Source organism: Cucumis melo, unplaced genomic scaffold (assembly GCF_025177605.1).
Source record: "Cucumis melo cultivar AY unplaced genomic scaffold, USDA_Cmelo_AY_1.0 utg000149l, whole genome shotgun sequence".
Classification (NCBI taxonomy): Eukaryota; Viridiplantae; Streptophyta; class Magnoliopsida; order Cucurbitales; family Cucurbitaceae; genus Cucumis; species Cucumis melo.
In genome coordinates this window covers 10,001-24,848 of record NW_026123795.1, presented here as the reverse complement: position 1 = coordinate 24,848, position 14,848 = coordinate 10,001, and the positions used below count along the sequence as shown (strand labels likewise).

The following is a 14,848-nucleotide window of genomic DNA, read 5'->3' as shown; positions in this document are numbered from 1 at the left end:
TGCACAGAGGAAGAGAACGAACTTCTTATATCCCTTTTCCACTCAATCCAGAAACAAGATCGGACGTTATTCCGGTTCGTCTCCATTTTAGTTCAAACTATTCCTCAAGCAAGGCAGCCGATAAGTCATCGAAGGGTTTGTGTGAATAAAGGAATGGTCAAAATTACTCATTTTCAAGTGTCCCACGGTGATCTAATATCTTTTCAAGAAATGAGGCGAGAAGGAGCGGTTCAGAAATAAGGAGATCTTTCTATATCGAAATATCAGTTGACAAAATCATAGGCAAATTCCTGGATCACCCGGTCAGAATGTGGAGAAGAAATCAAAGAGAATGGTTCCACCTACTCAAAACTCAGAGGGGATGCCGCCTACTACGAAAATCCCGGTTTTTGCAAGAGTTGCGTTCTTCTATGCAAGAAGAAGACTTAGAAAGAACAAAGAAGTTTTGGATCGGAAAAAGTATGCTTAGGCAGTTCCTTCGCTGAGCACAAGAGAATGAAGAGGAATTTGTATCATTTTCAATCCCTATTCTTATCGAATAGAAGGAAGGAGAAAAACCTCAATCTTCCCTACTCGAAGAAGAAGTCTATAGAAAACAACTCTTCTTTATATAGTAATTCGACCTATTGCTCCGCATCCCCCCATCAGTTTACTATGAAGAGCAAAATCAAAAGGTCTCTCACTACCTACTCATTATTCGGAGGTGAATCATAGAACACTAAAAGCTGTGGTAATCTTATGGACCTAACATAGGTCACATCCCTCACGACATAAGATTGAAAGATCCCAAACCTTCCTCTTCGGAGCGGGAAACGGACGTGGCCAAAAACATATAAAGATCGGCTCGCTCATAGGGAACATATCTATCCGTCTCCAGTCTCGTCTAGATCGATGAATAGATCTCTTTCTATCCATATGTATCGCTATCTCCGTGGATAGAGATAAAGAGAAAGATCAAGCCTACCATCTAGATCTTGATTCACTATTGCCTTCTTTAGCTAAGGACAAGGAAAGAGAGTTTGTCTTCTATTATTATATTACTTGCAGGATCGGAGCGTATACGAGCGAGCAGAGCCCAGGGAACGGGGAAGCCCGTCATAGAGCAGTCGACTAGAAGTATCAGACTGCTGGCCTGAGAGATGAAAGTAAAGAAGAGTAAGGAAGTTCATATGGATATAAACAAGTCCCGCACAAGATTCATATGTCCTTGTTCATCTTGTAATTGAAAGGGCTCCTTATTTGATGATAATTCAGTCCTTTCGCCTTCTGATTCAACCCTTATTATCATCATTGACTCCTTATCAGTCGACTTTCTTCGCCCCGTGGAGTCGAGTTATTTCATAACCTCCTTTATCGTCTTCTGGCTGATTATTGACGTTAGGAGCAAAGAATTTGCGAAAGAAGCGACTGGTCCGGAGGCTCAAAGAATTTGAGACGAGACTGTAAGGATCAAAGAATTATCTCAGAATTTTCAAGCTCATTCCTTATTCTGCCACTTAGAAGGAGTGCAACGAAGTTCATTCCACTAATATGGTCTGGAGGACGCTCAAAGAATTTGAGAAGCGACTGAAAGTTCGCCTTTGAATGTCTCATTGATAAGGACACAGGTCTCATTAGATTAAGGACACAGGTTCATATGGACAGTCAAGAGGAGCGAAAGCGGCTCGACTTACAGGAGAGGAGCGAAGCCACTCGACTGAGGTTAGGAAGGAGAGGAGCGAAGCCACTCGACTGAGGTTAGGAAGGAGAGGAGCGAAGCCACTCGACTGAGGTTAGGAAGGAGAGGAGCGAAGCCACTCGACTGAGGTTAGGAAGGAGAGGAGCGAAGCCACTCGACTGAGGTTAGGAAGGAGAGGAGCCGTAGTTAGGAGTCTGAAAGCGGGAGGCTCAAAGAATTTGAGACGAGACTGAAAGGAGAGGGTCAAGGCCCTCAATCAAAGAACTCGACTGAGGTTAGGAAGGAGAGGCTCCGTTAGGAGTTTGAAAGCGAAGTCCTTATCCCTTGATTAGGAGCCTGAATGAACAAGGGCGACTCAAAACAATAGGGTGCGAAGGTACTCGTAGTTTGAAATAGAGCGAAGGTACTCGTAGTTTCAGATATAGGTTCAGAGCGAAGCAGCTCGTAGTTTGAAATATAGGTTCAGAGCGAAGGTACTCTACGTTTGAAATGGAGCGAAGCAGCTCGACTAAGAAGGAGAGGAGCGGTTAGGCGCAAAAGAATTTGCGGGTCCTTATCCTTATTAGGTAGGAGTGCAACTCAGAATGGAAGAGGTTAATATGGATTTCTGACGACTGAGGTCTCGACTGAAAGGATAAAATAAAGCTCCAGATGAGTTGAGAAGAATTTGAGAAGAATTTCTCTTCTTTCTTTTTTCTTTCGGGGGCCCAGAAGGCTAAAAGGTGGGGAGAAGCAAGCCGAACCTCTGATCGACCCCTGGAAACATCACAAATTCTCGGGCGTCGAGAGAGATTTGAGATTCCGTAAGTAACTCAGCGAGTGCTTTCTAAGCTAAGAAGGGCTTGACTTGGAAGAAGAAAATGAAATACGAACAACCGCGCTGGTCGTAATAGATCGAGCTTTCATGCTAGTTCTTGCTCCAGCATGTTTGTTCCATTTCAGGGAAGGACGAGGTACCATGATACTTTCCGTTTTGTCGAGCCCAGCTTTGGTCTCTGGTTTGATGGTTGTACGTGCTAAAAATCCGGTACATTCCGTTTTGTTTCCCATCCCAGTCTTTCGCAACACTTCAGTTTACTTCTTTTGTTAGGTCTCGACTTCTTCGCTATGATCTTCCCAGTAGTTCATATAGGAGCTATAGCCGTTTCATTCCTATTCGTTGTTATGATGTTCCATATTCAAATAGCGGAGATTCACGAAGAAGTCTTGCGCTATTTACCTGTGAGTGGTATTATTGGACTGATCTTTGGTGGGAAATCTTCTTCATTTTGGATAATGAAAGCATTCCATTACTACCAACCCAAAGAAATACGACCTCTCTTAGATATACGGTTTATGCCGGAAAGGTACGAAGTTGGACTAATTTGGAAACATTGGGCAATTTACTTTATACCTACTATTCCGTCTGGTTTTTGCTTTCTAGTCTGATTTTATTAGTAGCCATGATTGGGGCTATAGTACTGACTATGCATAGGACTACCCACGGAGCGGTGAAAAGACAGGATGTATTCCGACGAAATGCTCTAGATTTTAGGAGGACTATAATGAGGAGGACGACAGAACCACTCACGATCTACTAAAGGGCAAGTAGCTTGATTGGTTCGAATCCAAGTCGTGAGAGTGAGGGTGAGGAAAAGGCGTAGGTTGGCCTGGCTTTGGCTTGCTCTGGTCATTATGGCGATTGATGATCCCTGTGCAAAGAATAAGAGTCTCCGCGATCTCTCAACTCCTACGGAGCCTTGATTTATTAAGAAAGAGTCTTGTAGGTGGAGCTCCATAACGTTCTAGCCTCGAGCGTTCTCAGCGAGACAGAGTTGGGGACAGGGTAACCGACCCAGTTGGAGTGGGGGAGCATACCTGAAAGGGAATCTCACTTGAATCGGAAATAGGCAAAAGACAGAGTCCAGTAAGATCCCTGCCCATTTAGTTCTCTTTCCGTAACTCGACATCGCACCTAAAAGGCAGGAAGAGTTGATACGGCGCAGAAGAGGTGAGGTCTCAGAAGAGGCCGCTAAAGTCTCTCTTTCAAGGTTCCTTTCTTGAGTTCTTGAATCGAAGAAAGGATGAAGAGAATCAATGGGGGATGAGGAGAGACCAGGATCGCACGAGACCAACGACAACAATTGGAAGTGGCGCTCACAGCTAGGAAATCTGTCCCACTCCGCGGTAGGGCCGCTGGTGATAGGCATGAGAAGTAGTTCAAGTTTCTCGCTCTTTCAGTGGCTGCTGAGTCAGAGTACGAGGGCTAGGCCCAGCCCTTGTTCATTGAGGCGGTCAAAAGTAGAAAAGATATTTCACGAAAAAAGATAGCAAAAGCTACCTAGGCTTTCTTCTTCCATGAACTTGATTCCGCCTTACGTCAGCATTCAAACTCTATTTATTTCTTAGTAGGGTCCAGGGGACCAGGGAAGAAGTACGCAAAGGAAGAAGAGGGCTGGGTAGAAATCAATGGTCGTCTTCTCGACCAAGAGGAAAACCCCCTAAAATCAAGGCGGGACTGATTTATGGTAGGCTTTCCTCTGACTAGTAATCCTTCCCTTTCTTTTCTCTCCAACTTTCTCTCTTATGTTTTGTTTATGGGGCTATATTTTGGACCGCCTCCGTAGGAGGCTCAAAGCAAAAACAAAGGCGCAAAGAATTTGCGTAGAAGGAGTCAGAAATCCATATTCACCTTCAAGGTGCGAAGCAGAATAAAGCTACGAAGGACAGGCTCGACTGAAAGGCGAGGAGCGAAGGTACTCGGACTGAGGTTAGGAAGGTTCAGAGCGAAGGTACTCGTAGAAAAAAATATAGGAGAGGAGCGAAGGTACTCGACTGAGGTTAGGAAGGAGAGGAGCGAAGGTACTCGTAGTTTGAAATATAGGAGAGGAGTTGAGAAGATTAGATTTTGAAAGGCGAAGACTGATTGATGACGACCCTAACCTCTTCTTTATGTGTCCTTAGATTCAGCTTGAGATAGCTTCTTCCCTTGACCCGAGTCGAGCGCCTCGTCCGGTCTGAATTAGCGAATCGTATCACGTCCTCTGAAAATGAAAAAGATCAAGCCCTTGTTCATTGAGTTTGACGAAGCGCTGGGTTTGAATCCGTAGGTCATCAGAGTTCTTGTCCACGTTGGGAGTCAATAAATAAAGAGAAAGAAGGCATTAGGCCAGTCATGAGGCAAGAGATGAGGCTGCAAAAAAAAGCAGGAGCTTTGCAACGGTCCTTCAACAACGTCCACTTAAAAGAACTTCTGAAACGGAAATTCTCTCATACTCAATTCCACGAGGCGATGAATGAACTACGTTATTGAATTCTGCTTCATTTCCTTGATGTCTGAAAGTGTGCGTCTTTGACTGAGAATGAACCCAAACCGCCTCCTCAATGAACAAAGGGACCCGCCCCACTTCAAGGTCGGTGCGCTTAGACCTCGTGCCTGAAGGTCTTCTTGGTACGGATTGCTTGATTCCTTCTTTGACTAAAGAATCTTGTCTGGCTACCACCTACTGGGTGCATTCTCCCTTCCCTTCTTCCATCCAGCACTAGGCAAAGAGTGGAGAAAAGGGGCGAAGCCAAGCGACTTAAGAGGAGCGCACAGACTCCTATAACCTTCGTCTTTCATTCTTGAAAGTGCAGTTTCGCATGCATTGGGGGATTTGACCTCGACTAATTAAGCTACCACGGACCGGTTCCCACGTATTTATGGTTCATATTCCACTAGGGAAAGGTTAATAGCCAGGATGAGTTGACTCCGTCCTTATTGGGGGGAAAGGCTGCTTCATATCCTCGTTCGATCTGCAGCAAGAACTATCCATAAATCAAGAAGAAGAGGCTGAAAGAAAAGCAAGAAGGCCTACTAAATCATTGATTTCTATCTCGTTCTACTTGCACTCCTTCCTCTACTTCGACCTCAGATTTGGTTAAGGACAATGGACTCTTCACCCAGGTTTCAATCTCATGCATACACTTGATTTGCACTCTTCAGTTCCACTTTCTTTACTTGATTGAATGGAAGGAAAGCGTGGGACTCACTCACAAGACCTATTCCACTGTGTGGACCATCTTATACTCAAGGATGCTTTGAGTACTTATTTATTCGTCTGGTTAGCATATTGTGTCGAGACTCAAAACCTATTCAAACCTCTCCTTCCTATCTTCGTAGTTCGGTCTTCCATCTCTCGCTTTAGTAGCTAAAGCAGCTTGAGCAACCTATCATCCTGGGACGGAAGGATTTGAACCTCTCCATTGGCCTGACCATGTCCCCTCGGTTAAGATGTTCAAGACTGAAGTGGGTTTTCGCTTTCTTTTCTCATGCCATTTCTCATTCTTTTCTTCTTTCAATTAGAACTGCAAAAATTCTATCCGTCTTATCTGTCTCGCCCTTAGCTATGACTAACCCTTGGTATTCTGCGGATAGGACAGCGGCTCTTTTGAAGAAATAATGTAATCTGACCACTGACTTCTTTGTGTCTGGCGGGGCTGGAATGCTTTTTTCACAAGGTCGGATCCTTGTGCCAGAGAAGACAGAAGTGCTTGAATCCAATTCTGCCTCCGCTGCAAAATGTGGAAGAGGTCAAGATCTCCACCAAAAAAGGTCACTGAATGTATGCGCTTGCCCGAGAACCTGCTGGCTTGACTTGGGAGTGAGAATATCTTTACATGGCATTATGAACTACTGCTATTCAGATTGCTACCTACAAGGGCTGAAGGATGATAGTTGAAGGACTGGGAGAGGTTATGCAATAGACCGAGTTTACCGAGGGAGAGGACTACTGAGACGAAAAAAGCGAAGGCAAATCCTCGACGACTAGAAAGAGAGAAATTCCTAGGAAAAAGAGAAATACCCGCTATCAATCACCTTAGGCTAAGCCTTTCTCCCGCTCCGTGGGGTCTTTCATGCCCCTATCAGATACTCCTACACTGTCAATAGTTTGATTTCTCTCCATCTTCATCTCCATATAGTGAAGAAGCTTACAGGGAACTCCCCCTGGATTAAGGAAAGTCCTTATCCCTATTAAACTGAATGAAAAAAAAGATGAGAGTGTGAGCAAGCAGATGGAATTGGACCAGAAGAAGAATGGAATCCGCCCCCTCCCAACCAATATCTTTCCTTCCCAATGGTCTCCGGCCTAGGCCAAAGGTATCTGAAAGGGATACTTTGAAAAGGCAGCTAAGAGGCTGGGTAAGATAAATGGAACTCTTATAGACTATGCAACCTACCTATCTATTGGCTCGCCTTATATCGAATGGAATTCTCACTTCAGACTGAAGAAGAGAAAATGCAGAATGAAATAGATAGCCTTTCTTCTGGAGGATGTCAAAAAAAGGAGATGGAGCTTGACTTTACTAAGCATCAATAAGAAGGAATAGCAGGTGAACGGTAAAGAACTCTCCTCGGCTGAGAGAATGAACTAGCAATTCCATTTGATGAAAGATCTATTGCAGAACAAGAACAATAAGTCAAGTTCGCGAAAGCAAAGACAGCGAAGCTTCCTTGAAGCCCGACTCGACAGTGGTGAGAGAGAGCAAGCTACTTTATGGGAGTCAGTGGGAGAGGGTAGTTGGCAATGGATTGAACCCCTCAGTAGGAAGAGGTTGAGGAGGATAGAATAGGCTGTGATGCCAGAAGAAGGTCTTGAGAGATCCTTTGAATACGACCAGGGGGATAGAAGCCCATAGAAGCCCTTGTTCATTGAGGCGGTAGGCTAAGCCGGAAAGAGAGAGAGCAGTTTTTCCACTTTCGAAATAATGGAAATGCTCTGTCGTAGAGCTTCGCTAGCAGTGTCGAGCAAAGCTCGTGATTCGACTGGAACTAAAGACCTGAATGAAAGTGAAGAGCTCTCGTGCTGCTTGCTATCTAAAGAAGAAAGCGCTACTGAACAAGAGCGAGTGAAGTGAGTAAGCCCCTGACGAGATAGGGGCGAGCCAAAGATCAGTTCTAGCAACGAGCTACTAATACTAAGGACTGTGTTGAAGCTTCAAAGGTAGGGCTCGCGACGACTGATTTCTTTTTCTTTATGCTCTTCCGTTTGGAAAGACCAGTCAGTGCTTTTGTGGCATATCTTATGCAATCGATTGATTCTATCAGGTCTATTCTTCGGTAGTGCATAGGCGTAGGCTTCTTCCTCTAGCCGAGCCACTACTCCGAAGTTGATGATTCCGCTTCCTTACTTACTTGATTAGAAAACCGTCTACTGTAGATAAAAGAATGCATGTTCACCCCGTAGAATTATAAGAGGTCTAGATGCGAAGGACTGATTTCTCCTAGTTTCATGATTCCTTTTTGCACTCCTCTCCTTCGCAAATTCTTTGCCCCTACTCTCATATTACATTGATCCTCTCCTATATCTGAAACTACGAGTACCTTCGCACCTTGAAGATTTGATATGGATTTCTGACTCGTCCTACGTAGCTTAATTAGGCCTGATAAAAGGCGAACTTTCAGTCGCTTCTCTCCTTTCAGTCGAGCCCTCATCTGGACCTTTGTTTTTCCACTCAAAGATGGAACTCAAAGGCCTTCGGACGAGTCAAATCTCTGTATTTGATTGCCTACGGATAGGAAAGAGAGTTTGAAAGGCCGACGGCCACTTACCGTTTTTGAAGCTCCGCATAAGGTCTTTTGTCAAGTATTCGAATTGGGGAATTCTCTCATAGAGTGAGGATATTCAGAATCTACGCTTTGCAAGACCTGCGAGAGAAAGAAGCTGCGACTGCTGGGACAAGAAAGGCTACTTAACATAATGGTACTTCTCCGTCCGGTCGAGTGTCTGCCGAAAGACAGGTCCTGGAAACTCATACAGGTTTTTCCGATCCGCTATCATGAATTTGACCTCTAGGCTTGATCTTTCTTCCTTTCAATTTGTTAATACGGGGGTTTGACTGAATGCCTTTTTCCCTGGATGCCGGTTTTGCAGCAGATGGGGGGCCTTATCCTCGCTTCGGTAAGAGATCATACTTCTCTTTATCTATAATTCAAAGATAGGATATTCAGTGAGATTCGGGGCGTCCAAGTCAATCTTTGAGTTACTCATGATGATACGGCTTCCTCTCTTGATGTGCCCGATTAAGAGTTCGCGCAAACTAATAGTCTCCCTCTTGAGTCTTTTAGTGGAATAAGACTCCTCCTCCGCGGTCTCATTCCTCAAATAAAGAAAGCACTACGCGGTATCGCTGACTCAGCAGTCTCTTACCACCGGTCCGTGGTAGTTTAATTGCAAAAGCTGCTACTTATCCAACGGAAACTGCTTAAAGAACCGCCTCAATGAACAAGGAAAAAAGAAGATTGAATCGCTCAATTACGACCTTCTTCATTTCTTTCTCAGGAGCGGAAGCCTAGCGGAGCGTAGCGGACAGCCTGAAACCTTTGTTCATTGATTCTTTAGAAGGAGCGGAAGCGGCTCGACTGTCAGGAGAGGCTGAATGCAATATGAGTTAGGACCAAAGAATTTGCGAAGGACTTGTTCATTCTACCATATTCATCTCTTGTTGCGGGACTTGTGAATGGAACTGATTTGATCCACAGGTTCATATTCCATTTCATGAGTCCTAACCTTTGTTCATTGGTCTTGACCCGTCCTCTTGACTGATTTATATCCATATTCATCTCTTTCCCCTCGATCATTCTTTGCGCCTTTGTTTTTCCACTCATAATTAAACTACTTCTACCTCCTCCGCTCCGCTTCTTTGCTTCGGAGCCTTCTAACTTCTTCGAAAAGCTACTTTAGCCTTCAGACTCTTCCCTGACGGATGACTCTGCCCCCTATCGAGACCTCTTCCCCGTAATAAGGGGGATAGATATTCAGACCGAAGATAGGACTTCCCCAACTACTTCGTTCCCAAGCTTCTTCTTTTTGTACGGATGAAAGAGAAAGGGATGCCTCTGAATCTCCATTCTTCCTCTGTCTCTGACCTTTCTTCCTTAAGAGTTGATTGAGTAATTCAAAAGCGTGGGGGTCTCAACGGAGTTCAAACCCACTATTTAGAAGAAAGCCTATCTTTAGATATTATGTGGTCGAGCAGCAACTATCTAATACGAGATGAAAAGAGAGATACGAGAAATTCATAGATGAGAAAATAGGGATGATATCCTTTGCATCTTCTTATATCGTTAAGATCCATCTTCTTATATCCTGAAATGGGATTCAGGGAAGAGAAGAAGAAGTTTCAGTGGAATGAATGCGTCCTCCGGTCTTAATACTCCTAACTACGGGGTTAGTGGAATTCTCAAATTCTTTGAGCCTCTCCTTCTTAGTCGAGCTGCTTCGCACCTTCCAGTCGCTTCTCTTTATTCGCAAATTCTTTGCGCCTTGTTCATTGACTGATTTTTTAGCCGAAGGAGTCCGAAGGACTATCCATATTCACCTGTGGTCTCATTGATAAGGACATATTCATATTCCACTTCGGACCTGTCCGGATGAAAGTGGGAAGATCCTTACGCGGGGTTCGAGCTAAACTCAGAGAGGTTCCTTCGATTCGATCTGCTGCCGTTGAAGTTGCCTCATCTCTTTATAGAGTTTCGGCTCTTGTGTCCGCTCTTGAATGAGAAAATGGTATCCCTTATCGCGACCCGTAAGTAGCTCATGAACGAGGTTCTTTGTATTCAACCATTGTCTTAAGCATATGAAAACCGATCCTTATCCACCATGAATGAATCACCGAAAGCCTTTAGTAGGCTGATTATTGCGGACTCCAGAGCATTCCTCTCCGGCTTCCTCCTATTTGAACTTTGAATTCAGTCCTCATCCATTCACGAGATTTCAGCTTTCTTAGATAAAGAGAATCAAAGGATAAAGGCGGAGTAGGAGTTGAGAAGAATTTGAGAAGCGCATTTATCTAAGAAGAGAAAAGGAGTCCTTCGCAAATTCTTTGCGCCTAACGGAGGGAGTGCAAAAAAGAAAGATTCGATTTTTTGAACTTCTTTCATGAGAATCAGAATAGAATGAGAGAGAGGATTGGGACCGAAGGACAGCCGTACCCACCTACCCCGAACCCTGTAACCACAGCTATGCCTAACCACTAGGCCTAACCAAAACCTTGTTCCCTGTGCACTAAAGAACCCAAGAACTCTAGTTCAATCTCATTCTCTCCTAACCCAGTACCCGTTCCACGCTATAAGCGCCTTGGCGTGAGACGAGATGACGATCTTTCTGACCTATTGATCTACTAAGACAATTCTACAGCTGAAAGAAGAGAAAAGCCAATCCCCTAATTTCAGGGCCCTTGAAGCCGAAAGAAGACCTTCCGCTTCGGACCAATTCTTGATTCTCGTACTTCTGAAAGCGATCTAGCGGACTATGCGGGGACTCAAGCTATGGGAAATGCCCAACTATTTACGTAAATCAATGAAGAACCACGCAATAGGCCTTACCAGAGAGAGATCTAGATCTGATCCTGCTGACTCCTAAGTGGATAGTCGGACTCTGAAATCCATATGAACTCCGCCATCAAAGATAGGGGGGATGAATGAGTGCCAGGATCTTGTGAGGCTTCGGAGAGAATACGTCTTTCTATGATTCCTCTTCTTTCTGCCCTATGAAGACCGAAACGAATAATCAAAAAAAGAAGCTCGTAGGGATAGGGGAATCCAATGAAATACCGTCCATCCTGACTAAGGATGCGCTTTCTTCGGCTGCTTCAGTGAATGCACCAACCCCCCCCGATTGATTCTGTCTTTTCCCTTGCCCCGAACTGGTCTCGATCGATCCCGATAGCCTGTCAGTAAATAAATAGAGAAAGAAGAAAGGAATTCAGTCTGATCCCTTTTTATGATTCCCGATCTGAAACAAAGACGAATGAGAACAGTCAATTCACTCAAAGAAATCCCCATGTTCTGAACACCGATGTGTACTTTAGGTGCAGATCTCGCCCTAGGCTCACTGGTACGAGAGAAAATGCTTTAGGAAGGGGGCCCCCATAAATAAGGTGGAACTCCGGCCGGCGCACCCAGCTTCTGAATTCCTTCCCGTCCCATAAGAAGATTGAGTTCCACAGGTCCGGAGGTTATGAAATAACTCGAGTAATATGGAGGACCGTCGGAGGATCGGTTCCTACGGTTCCTTTTTGAGAGATTTCACTCTATCAAAGTTTGTGAAACCTATCAAATTAGGTACCTATGTTGCGAAAACCAAGGTCGGAAGATCGGTACCAAGGTCGGAGGATCGGTACCAAGGGCTATCAAAAAAAATCTCTTTCTCATTCCTCTATTCAATCTCTTTCTCATTCCTCTTTAGGGTCATGTTCCTGCGGTAATCCCATAAAAAGCTCTCCCAATATCTCTTTATTTGAGGCTTCTGCCTGCTTTACTAGCTCTGGAAATGAATAAAAGGCGGGTTGGCGGCGTGAAAAAACTTTTCCGTGTGTAGATCGAGAATTAAAGAGAGGTCTTCTCCTTTGCCTTGCTGCCTTCGTAATACTATGGGCCAAATAGCATATTCTGGTTCGCCTTCGAAGAAGGTTCTGAAGACCCCAGGTGCGTCAGGTTCGTCTTGTATCTTTTTTCCCATATATTTAGAAATCGGAATTATAGCGAACTTAAGTAAATTCATTTTTCTTCCTTTTAAGGCAGTAATAGGCACTATTACTACTTGGATCGGCCATTGACTTTTATCCTTGTTTTTGCTCTTTATGTTTTTTCTCTTCTTTACGAGTATCAGTGCTTTGTCTTCAAGTCCTTCAAGAAAGAGTCAGGATTCTACTTGCTTGGAAGTCACCGCTTTCTCGACAACTTTGAGGGAGTTCTATCTCAGTATTGGATCCGGTTTCCCTACTTCAGCATAGTGGGCGGCCCGCAAGCACATAGCTGCATATAAGGTAGCGGCAATTCTTCCTTCATCGAGGTCTTCAATGTATGTTTTAAAGTGGAGTGGAATTACTCTATTGGCGAGAGGGCTTCCCGACTTTCGGATTTCCTGGGGTAGTTTGTTTCCCATTAATACTATAGGGACATTTTCTTTCTTAATTAGTGTCTTCTCATATTTGGCATCAAGTCTGCTTTCTTGTCCGTCGAGCAGGGTTAGGACGGTCTTTGGGTTTATTCCTTGCTCACTTTCGTATTTATTGGATTCATCCATTCATTCATCGAAAACCCATAAATCAAAGAAGTCATTCGCGCCGGAGAGAAAGAGTTTTTTCTGTGTCCGACGGAATATACTCTGAGTCCTATTCTTTTGAGTAAGCTAATAAAGAGGCTCTTTTGCGAATTTGGTTTTCCATAAAGAAAAAGTTGTCTTGTTTTCAGGCGCCTTTCGAAGAGTAGGTTGACGGCGACCCAGTCGAGGAAGAAAGACTTTTCCCGTAGTTCCTCCGGCAGATATTCCTTGGGCCACCCTTTTTTGTCTAAAAAATTCATAAGGATTTCCATGGGGGATATTTTTCTTCTTTTTTCACGCTCTTCGTCTTCCCAAAGGCTTTTAATAGAGTTATATTTATTAAGTAGTTGGCTCGCCATTTCAGGGTCCTGTCTGAATTTAAAGAATTCTTCACATTCGCCCAATTTTTCTAAAATTCTTTTCGTCTTTTCCTCCTTTTCGGCCGGGATTCCTTTGTGGTTTTGCCGGGCTCTTGCTTGCTGGAGAATTTGACTTCTAGAAAAGCTTCCCCAGACAAAGGGTTCCTTGTCTTCTTTTGTGATATATGTACAAATGGTATTCCATGCCTTGTGAAAGGAGACCTTGCATTGTCTCCCTTGCCATTCTGGAAAGATTTCCCTTATCTTTTTTCTTGCGCTTTTTCTATGAGCATTTTCGTTCAAAACAGCTATGTCTTGGTGTCTTTCCCCATCTTGGTCCTTCTCTTGTGCGATTACTATAGCCGTACACCGAAAGAGTCCTTGTATTCGAGAACTTATCTCTTCGGGCTCTATGTTATTTCTTTCTCCTGTCTCGCTTTTGGAGAGGGTAATAAGGATATATCTTCTTATCTTCATCACCTTGGTTCTTTTCCTCCTGAACTCCTGAGCACAGCTTCTTTTCTTGCTTGCCCTTTTGGATTTCTCCTAGTTTCTCAAAACATCTTCTAGAGTTTTTTCTCTAGCAAGTCAAGGAATCTTTCAAGTCAAGGAATGCTGAAATTAGAAATTCCAATAAATGGAATCTTTCCCTTTTTGGCCGGCGGGTAGCGTCGAAGAGATCTCTCTTCTCCTTTTTCCTATCTATCTATCTATTTTCCGAAACAAGACGCTTACGAAAATCTTGAAAAATGCTTCAAAATTCAAAGCTTAGGAGTGCAACGAAAGAAATCCATATTAATTAATTAAAGAGAAGAAAAAGAAGAAAAGAATGAGAGAGAATCAAGGTCAGACGAGAGGGAGCCTACTGAAGAAAAGAGAAAAGGAATCAGACGAGAGGACTCTTATCTTATTATATCTTTGCCTTCGCCCGATATTCTTCCTTATATCTTATCTGAACCTACAAAGCCTAAAAAGGTAAGATAAAGATACTCCACAGAACCTACCGCCCCGTGGCCGCTCCGTGGGGAACCTATCCTCCTATCCTTCTACGTCCTGAGGACGAGCCGGCTGTCTTATCTTCACGTGCAAACTCAACTCCACGACAAGAGGATCGACCCAAGCCATCGGCAGAAGCCCATAAAGAGGCCGTCCCCACGCATGCATCGGCGCCCACGTAGCGGTAAAGGCTGAAAAAAGAAGGAAGAAGAACCCTTGGTGGAGGGAAGGAAGCCCCCCCCACTTAGGCTGAAGGAATGCTCTATGGAAGTAGGACCATCCGCCATCTGGTGTAGAAGCTGAGGAGGAAGGCAAGGATAGGGAGTCTTCTCCCACTCCTTTTTAGTTCGGATCCATATGAGTGATAGCGACCATAGGACCTGGAATTCCTTTCTCCTAGAGCTACTTCTCTATTCTGAGTCCTCAACTTCTCATGAGTCCGCTAATGAGGCAGGCGTCCCTCTAAGTTCGGGATCCGTAGTTGGGAAGTAATCAATCCAGTTTTCAGCCTTGATATTTGACTTGGGAATGGTCAATAGCTGCTGAGGCAGCAACCACTTCAACGACATAAAGAACTTATTCATCAACGGATGCAAGAATCCTAGATCGAGCCTGAACTGCCTCTGAGGAAAGGGAAAGAAAGATCTGCGTGCGTGCGTGGATCAGTCACAATGCCCCGTCAGTCAATCCGGTGGGTCGTCTAGCCTAACCCCCTTAGCTATGGGTGTGACCTTTCAGACGTCAGTCAG

General features: G+C 44.3%; 1 pseudogene; it reads left to right on the top strand.

Annotated features, from left to right (window-relative positions):
• Positions 1 to 5: 5 nt before the first annotated feature.
• Positions 6 to 6,378, top strand: LOC127145630 (ribosomal protein S4, mitochondrial-like; annotated as a pseudogene).
• Positions 6,379 to 14,848: the final 8,470 nt, after the last annotated feature.